The following is a 9,252-nucleotide window of genomic DNA, read 5'->3' as shown; positions in this document are numbered from 1 at the left end:
AGTGAATAAATTGTAATAAATAAAAAAAATTAAAAAAAGTTACCTAGACAAAGCACAATCGTGTGCCAGGGTCCAGTTATTATAAACTGTAATATTTATTATATATAGTTTGCTCAGTAATTATAGTCAAGTGAACTCAACATGACTTATCAGCAGTGGCAATATTACATATAGGATTACTATCGTTCAGCAAATGCATCTGTATTACCGTCTTTCAGGCACGTGAAAGGTGCTACTTCTTCATCTCTTTTGTGATTAGCTATGGCCTTGTAAGCTGCATTGGGAAGTGAAGTGGGAGGAGCAGGAATGTGAAGGTGACTTTCTCTGTTGTGATGCTGACAGTGTTCCCAGACAGTACCCTCCCCCAGCCTGGCTGCCTCCCACTGCCCTGGACTTATAGCACAGGTGGACAGTGAACTTCACTTATTTAAACTAATAGGGGTTTTATGCTCTTTGTCCCTACTGCACAATCCCCTTTATCCTGACTGATAACGACTGAGAATATCCTGAGCAATGGTCTTGAAAATAGAGCACCACTCTGGTCAAGGCGGAAGGGAAATGAGAACCTGAGCTGGAAGCAGAGCCCTGCTGTGTTCATTCAGTGTCAGATGGCAGGGATGACAGGGGTGTGACAATGCTGTAGTACAGGGTACCGCTCTGTAGAACTGGAAGGGCCTTTTGATCTGCAAGCCATGCTGAGGGAGTAGATGGATGGGGAATGTGCAGGGGGATGTTAGAACAGACTGCTGTATTCTCCTCTGATCACACCTCTTTTTCCTTTTTGTTCACATACTTAAAAACACTGGCAGCTGGGTGTGGTGGTACACGGCTTTAATTCTAGTACTTGGGAGGCAGAGGTAGGTAAATCTCTGAGTTTGAGGCCAGCCTGGTCTACAGAATGAGTTCCAGGACAGCCAGGGCTTCACAGAGAAGCTCTATCTCAAAAAATGATCTATTTAAAAGTCCCGGTCTAGGACTGGACTCAGGAATGATGGGCTTACTGTCCACATGCATGGGTCAGAGTTTGGAAGCCCAGCATCCATGTGAAAGCCGGGTGAACATGGTGGCCCATCTGCAATCTCAGCTCTTAAAAGGCAGAGACAAGAGATTCCTAGGGCAACAGTCCTGGCGGACTTGCCAGAATGGGTGAGATCTGAGTTCAAGTCTAAGATTCCACCTCAATAAATAAAGTGGGCAGTGATCCAGGAAATAGTATCAGCTTGAGCCATTCACAGTTGAGCACATTTGTCCCAAGCATAAACTTGCCCGACAGTCTGGATTTCTGACTTTTCTGGTTAAATGTTAAGACCCAGCTCCCTCGTTAGATGGCAGATGTGCTGTAGGTCCTATCAGTCATGGTTTGGCCTGACTTTATTTGTTACAGTGATAGAATGATTAAATCTTCACAGGAACTAAACAGCACACTTTTTTGGCTCATTTTAATAGTAACTGTTTTCTCCAGCACTAGTCAGTGTCAGGGTCTGAGAAGAACAAAGATGTATAAGCATCTGATACTTACTTTGTAGCACATAAGACAAACCAAATCTGGGTCAAACCCAGGAGTTTTCCAAAGCCAACATGCTTAGGCTAGAGAGGACGGGAAGGCCGGGGTTGTGGCTCTGTTTGAAGCCTGGCCCTTCTTTTTCCCGTTCTGCAAAATGGGCCAGATCTCGAGAAGATAAAGGTGGAGGCGGCTGCGGGAGAAAGTGGAAAGTGGGCAGAGAGGCCTGCTGGAGAGGCCTGAGCGTGGAGGAGAAAGTTATATAAGGCCTCGGAGAAACCAGCGTGGAGAGATGGTTCCTGCTCCGCACATGAAAGAAGGTGAGGAACAAACACCGGGAGAACAAAGGCGGCGGAGGAAACCCAGGCGCTCCAGCAGATAAGTCTGGGAGGAAGACAAAGGGAGCTAAATTTAAACCGGGAGAAAAGATGCCTCAGCGGGGCCAGGAGCAGTCTATAAATACCTTGAAGGCAACAAGCTCCAGAAAGAAAGGAAGAATTATTCACTGTCTTTCCAGATGTAGGACAGAGACTGGGGCCAGAAGGAAGCTGAGCTGGCGTCAGCTTGCTGGCCCCAAGAGAATAAAGTGATGTTTGTATAGTCAGGACCACGCAGTTTGTGGAGGCCCTGGCTCCTGGCTGGCTGCTTACTGTGGGATCTCCTCCAGCCAGCCAGCTTCAGAAACTTGCATACCCGTTTCTCTGCGGGAAGGAAGGAATCGCCTGTGCTGTGGGGCAGAGGCTGATGGGCATCTTTCCAAGCTGCTCACGTCTTTTTCTTCTGTCTTTCTTCCTTTTAGGATAAGTGCTTCCATAAGGTTTCTGGCACTCTGCCCAAAGTTTGACCATGAGTCCCAGTATCTCCTTCCATCCACTGGTGGGTAGAGTCTTCGACAGGCCCTCTGTGGAAGGCCCCTGTCCTGTTCCTCTACTTCTGATGTCTATCCTGTTTGTTCTTCTGAATGAGGAAACCTTACGGAAGAAGAGGGAGACAGAAAGACCTGGAGGGGAGAGGAGCTCTACAAAGAGACCAGCAGAGCCAAAAAACCTGGGCCCAGGGAAGCCTGCAGAGACCAACACTCCAACCAAGGACCATGCATGGAGAGACCTAGACCCCTGATCAAAGGAAGCCCTTAGGCTGCTCAATTTCCAAGTGGGTTCCCTAGTAAGGGGGGCAGGGGCTGTCTCTGACATAAACTCAGTGGCTGGCTATTTGATCACTTCCCCCTGGGGTGTGCAGCATTATCAGGCCACAGAGGAAGATGAAGCAGCCAGTCTTGATGAGAGCTGATAGACTAAGGTCAGATGGAAGCAGAGGAGGACCTCCCCTATCAGTGGACTAGGGGAGGGGCATAGGGGAAGAAGAGGGAGGGCGGGACTGGGAGGAGATGGAGGGAGTTATAGCTGGGATACAAAGTGAATAAATTGAAACAAACAAATAAATAAAGTGCTGTTTGCCTGACAGGGATGGAGAGAGGATCAAACAGAATTTTCCATGAGAAGGGGCGCTGGAAGCCTCTAAGTTATGCCAAGGTTAGTAGCTGAAAACCTCCTGCCTTTGTTTACCTGGGATCTCTGTCAGCTGGCAGGGGAAATTCAGAGGGCAGTGAAGAGCTCCTCCCTGACCTGGCTGACCCTGACCATCTCTGGCTCTGTTTTGCAGCCTCTTCTGCATTTATCCAGGGTTCTAGAAATGACAGGCTTGATTGGTGATGTCTAATGGCAGGGAACCAAAACTACTGCCAAGCAGCAGCGAATGTCACAGGACCCCTCAGCCTAGATGAGATCACCCTAAATGAGGGCAATTACCCTGTGACGGGAACCCAGCTGCTCCTGGAACAGCAGCAGTCATCTGAGGGAACCAGATTGCTCTCTCCTCAAGTGATTAGAGCAATAAGAACTTCCCTAGAGCCGGAGCTGAGATAATAATGCGCCAGGCCACTGGCCCAAACAGCCACACAGATCTCAATGTCTCTTGACTTGGTTTTCCTGTACTATGAAATTACAACATTCTGTTTATCCCTTCAGAGGCAGCAGTATGGATGAACACCTTCACCTGTCCTTCCTGTGCATTCACGTAGCTCCTCTCTGGGTGGCACGGAGGCAGGAGCTGAGCTACAGGTGCCCCAGGAGCAGACCACTGAGTATCCGTGTGGATGGAAGCAGCACACGGAGCCTTAAGGAGCTGTGCACAGTCAAGCAGGCCAGAAACATGGACCCGTCTATCAGACAGTGGCAGGTTTACAGGTGCCTCTGCAGGTTCTTACTGGCCATGGCAAGTTCTCAAGTCTTGTTAATAGAGGGCTCCAGTGAATTGTTGTTATAAACAAAAATGAAAATCTCAACCGTTCTATTTTACAAACAAAGACTCAGGAGCCGGATGCTGGGGTGAAAACCTGCTAGCTCAGAGAGGCAGAGAAAGCACCCAGCTGACACTCCTTCTCTGCCCAGGTCCAGATGGAAAAAAACCCAAAGGGCTCATTATCTCAACTGACAGCCCAGGAGGAAAAGGCCAAAAAACTCAAGGCCAAAAGCTTATAGCTAAAGCCTCAAAATCCAGGGATCTGAGGAGCTGAAGCCTAAACTAAAGTGAGAGCTTAAGCTAAAAGTCTTTCTGCTTCTGCACTCTGACTTAAATATACACTCTCTGAGTTCTCCACTCAGCTCAAAGTCCCTCCTACTCTTTAATTCCTGTCAGTTGGCTTCTTGCTCCATGTCTTGACCTGGGTTAATTATTAATTCCTGTGTACAGAAAGCTCTTGGATTAAAGGTGTGTGCTAGGGATGGCTGAACCACACCATAATCTCCTGTCTACAATAAACAGAAAGTTCTTGGATCAAAGGTGTGTGATAGGGCTCAACCACACCAAAGAAACTTTTTTTTTCTTTAGAAATGGTTTTACACTTCACAGTTTTGGGGTTCACAATGGGATCAAATATACTTCAACAGTGAATAGCATGGTGTTGGGGGATGCCATAGTGATCTCTGCATTAGGGCAGAGGCCTGAGGAGTACACTAGCATGTGGCTAGATGTGTGTGTGTGTGTGTGTGTGTGTGTGTGAGAGAGAGAGACAGAGAGACAGAGACAAAGATTGAAAGACAGGAAGAGACAGAGACAGAAACAGAGAGAGAGAGAGAGAGAGAGAAGAAAGCTCTAATCCCCAGGTCTGACTAACCTTGAGGCCAACTGGAGACTGGTGGGTAAAGATGTTAGATAAATGCCTATGAAACTTCGTTTCCTCCACCTGTGGAAGATAACATACCATTCCTTCCTCTATTTCTCCAGAGGAGAAGCTTATCTATGGAAGCTGGGGCACAGCTTCCATAATGAAGGATCAGGGCCAGGTGCCTCTCTCCATCCATTTTTACCTGCCAATGTGTATTGTGTTTAAGAAATGCTGTGGGTCTCTGCATCTGTTTCAATCAGCTGCTGGATGAAGCCTCTCATAGGACAGTTATGCTAGGTTCCTGTCTGCAAGCATAGCAGAGTGTCATTAATAGGCCAAGCTTGGGAGTCTTGTTGAAGAGTGGGAGGAAGGATAGAGGGAGCTGGAGTGGTCAAGGACACAAGAATCTACAGAGTCAACTAACCTGGGCCCATGGGGACTGAACCTCTAACCAGAGCTTGCATGGGCTGGACCTAGGCCTATGTAGCAGACGTGCAGCTTGGTCTTCATGTGGGTCCCCTAACAACAGAGTAGGGGCTGTCTCTGACTCTGGGCCTGCCACTGGATCCCTTTCCAATAGCTGGGCTGCCTTGTCAGCCCCCAGTGGGAGAGGATGTGCTTAGTCCTGCTGTGACTTGAGGTGCCTGGGTGGGTTGATACCCCTTGGGGTCTCCCCTTCTCTGAAAAAAGGGAGAAGGGGAATGTGGGGAGGGGGCATGAAGGTTGGGCTGGGAAGAGAGGAGGGAGGGAGCTGGGATCAGGCTGTAAAGAAATTAAATTACTAGATAAATGAAAAATAAAATGGATGGCAGGGTAAAACAGTGAACACTGAAGCCTCTCAGAGAATTTCATGGAGGAAGAAAACTTCGCAGGAGTCATGCAGCTGTCAGACCTTCTGAGGTCTCACCTACTTCCACCAAGCACTCCAAGCAGTATTTCTGCCTTCCAGTTCTTATCCACACCCATTGACATAAACTTACCATGTTTTTACTGTTTTTTTTTTTCTTTTCTTCTTTCTTCTCCAGTGATAGTCCATTAGACAGGGAGCTGACATCCCACTTAGGGAAAATGAACCCAATTATACCCCTCCTAAACATTTTGCAATTAGCTAATATAGAATTGTTTAGCTTGCTGTGGGCTTTTGACCCACATAAGATAGATAATATAGAAATGAGACGTAAGAAAGGTTGTTGTGGGTCCGTGACCCACAGTGAATAAGAACGTGTAGAGAGTGAGGAAAGTTCCCTTGCAGAGAGGACGGGTTAGAAACAAATAAAATGATTGTGTAATGAAGGACAGTGAGAAATAGGAAGAGAAGAAAAACATAGGTGGGAGGGGGAGTAGAGACGGGGAGCAGAGAGGAAATAATTTGTCTTTGGATTGTGGGAAAAAATGCCGATGTACATGGTATTGGTATTGGAGGATCAGTGAAAATGAATCAAAGACCCAGAAATACACCCACACACCTACGACACCTGATTTTTGACAAAGAAGCCAAAACCATACAATGGAAAAAAGATAGCATCTTCAACAAATGGTGCTAGTTTCATTGGATGTCTACATGTAGAAAAATGCAAATAGATCCATACTTATTACCTTGCACAAAAACAAAGTTCAAGTGGATCAAAGATCTTAACAAAAAGCCAGACACACTAAATCTGTTAGAAGAAAAAATGGGAAGAGCTCCAAACTCAATCGCACAGGAGACAACTTCCTGAACAGAACACCAAGAGCATAGGCTCTAAGATCAACAATCAATAAATGGGACATCATGAAACTGAAAATCTTTTGCAAAGCAAAGGACATGGTCAACAGAACAAAACAACAGACTACAGACTGAGAAAAGATCTTCATCAACCCTATGTCTGATAGAGGGCAAATATCCAGAAAAATATGAAGAACTCAAGAAATTAAACACCAACACACCAAATAAGCCAATTAAAAAATGGGGTATCTAAGCAAATAATTCTCAATAGGAATATCAAATGGCAAAGAAATGCTTAAAGAAATGCTCAATGTTCTTAGTCATCAGAGAAATACAAATCCAAACAACCCTGAGATTCTATCTCACACTTATCAGAATGGCTAAGATCAAACACTCAAGTGACAACCCATGCTGGAGAGGATGTGGAGACAGGGGAACCCTCCTCCATTGCTGGTGGGAGTGTAAACTTGTACAACCACTTTGGAAATCAATCTGGTGCTTTCTCAGACAACTAGGAATAGTGCTTCCTCAAGATCCAGCTATACCATTCCTGGGCATATATACAAAAGATGCTCAAGTACACAACAAGGACATTTGCTCAACTATATTTGTAGTAGCTTTATTTGTAATAGCCAGAACCTGGAAACAACTTAGATATCTCTCAGCTGAGGAATGGATACAGAAATTGCGATACTTCTTCACAATGGAATACTACTCAGCAATTAAAAACAAGGAAATCATGAGATTTGTAGGCAAATGGATGGAACTAGAAAAGATAATCCTGAAGCAGAGAGACATGCATGGTATATACTCACTCATAAGTGGATATTAGCCATATTATATAGGATAAACATACTAAAATCTGCAGACCAAAAGAAGCTAAATGATAAGGAGGGCCCTAGGGAAGATGCTTAATTCTCATTCAGAAGGGAAAGCAGGGTAGACACTGGGAGATTTAGAAGAGAGGGAGCAGGCCTGGAGCTTACCACAGGTATCCTCAAAAAGACTCCACCCAGCAAGGGATTGAAGCAGATGCAGAGACTCATACCCAAACTTTGGACAGAGCACAGGGAATTTTATGGAAGAAGGGGGATATTAAAGGACCTGGAGGGGACAGGAGCCACCCAAGGAGACCAACAAAGCTCCCCACACTCAAAAAATGCTGGGCCCAGGGGGAACTACAGAGACTGATGCATCAACCAAAGACCATGCATAGAGAGGACCTAGACCCCCTGCTCAGATGTAGCCCATAGACAGCTCAGTCTCCATGTGGGTCCATTAGTAAGAGGAGAAGAGACAGTCTCTGACCTGAACTTGGTTGCCTGCTCCTTGATCACTTCTTCCTGGTGGGGCGACAGAGCCAGTCCACAGGGGAAGAGGATCCAAGCAGTCCTGATGAGACCTGATAGATGAGGGTCAGACAATAGGGGAGGGGTACTTCCCCATCAGTGGACTAGGGAAGAAGGATAGGGGAGGAAGAGGAAGGGAGGAGGCTACAACTGGGATACAAAGTGAATAAATTGGAAATAATAAATAAATAAATAGAATGGTGCTGTATTAGTTCCTCTTGTCCGAGAACACAGCAGTCTCTTCTACATGGAGGGAGAGGGTAGCTGGGTAATGGAAACCACAGTGCAGCACAAGATTTGTTGTTCTTCAGCATTCCCAAAATTCTATTAAATTCTATTTCAGGATATAGAATTTAAAGGGCTTTTAAGAGCTGTGAGAAGATAGATCTCAAATTGGGACATTTTATGACCTCCAGGTCTTCCTGGCTAATTGCAAAAATTCGTGTTTCCTCTGATAAGGAGTAAGACGATTTCGCACACTGACCTCCTCTTACCATGGCTTTGATGGCTCATGGCTCAGATACTTAACCTTAACTGCTGCTCTTTCTTTAAATGAGACTAAAGACTCCCTACCTTGCATAAGAAAAACAGGTGGTGTTTCCTTTTATACTGGTAGAACATTTCACTTTTGACACCAGATTTGTGGTTTTTATTCCCACTAGCCAATTTTCCCATTCTCCAGATATCAATAAAGTTTCCTGAATTCATTTCTGACACTGTGGGCCTGGGTTTTAGAACCACAGGTGAGGTGCTCAGTCTCCCAAGATCGTCTCTACTTCAGACAGCAGCCACAAGCCTGAGCTTCTTACGGTAACATGCTAGGAGGAGCCTCACAAGATTCTTTATGCACTTGCTGTTTTTGTTGTTGTGTTTCAGAGCTCAGGGATACCCATGTTTGGTTTTTCAAAGAGACTTGATCAAGGATGCATATGAACAACCCAATGAAGGCATAAATGAGGGCAGGCCTGGAGAGGCCGACTGCAGGGATGCGGTGCTGCAGGCTGTGCTGCCCGCCTAGGGCATGGGCATGCTCACCAGCCCTGAAGGGCTTCAAACGTTGTATTTCAGGCACTATTTGGGGGCATCGTTATCATATAGGCAGAGCTCACTATTAATACTCTCCTCTTCCTTAGACTGGGATGTGGGATGAAGGGTCCAGGTTTTGGACATGTTAGTCTCATAGTATCGTACTTCTTCGTAGAGTTGTGGTGCGTGAGGCTTAAGCTTGTGCCTCCTGTGTCGACTCTGGCCAGCAGTCATTAGCTTCCAGGGTGTCTCAGGGCTGCAAAGAGCCACGGAGTACACTCAGGGACCGTCTGCAGCAGCAGCAGAGGATGCCTCTCCTGGCTTAAACAGAGAGGAAATTTTTATCTGCCGTCGCTGCAAGGCCTAAAGTGGGAAGTGCTGCAGATTTGCCCAAGATAGCAGTGAGAAGTGTCATCACTCATCTCTCCTCTGTGCCACTGTTAGGGAATTGTCAGCTTTCAAGCTGGTTTCCTGCTAGGTCACAAAATAGCTGTAGACATCTCAG

At 46.1% G+C, this 9,252-nt stretch overlaps 1 long non-coding RNA gene across 1 annotated transcript; it reads left to right on the top strand.

The window, feature by feature from the left end:
• The first annotated feature begins 332 nt into the window (after positions 1-332).
• Positions 333-4,321, top strand: LOC132656049 (uncharacterized). Its single transcript, XR_009593999.1, has 4 exons — positions 333-1,821; positions 2,301-2,653; positions 2,966-3,033; positions 3,529-4,321. It is a non-coding gene; the product is annotated as an uncharacterized LOC132656049 (long non-coding RNA).
• Positions 4,322-9,252: the final 4,931 nt, after the last annotated feature.

This window comes from Meriones unguiculatus, chromosome 8 (genome assembly GCF_030254825.1).
Source record: "Meriones unguiculatus strain TT.TT164.6M chromosome 8, Bangor_MerUng_6.1, whole genome shotgun sequence".
Taxonomy (NCBI): Eukaryota; Metazoa; Chordata; class Mammalia; order Rodentia; family Muridae; genus Meriones; species Meriones unguiculatus.
Note: the sequence above shows the minus strand (reverse complement) of the source record. Positions and strands in the feature narration are given on the sequence as shown.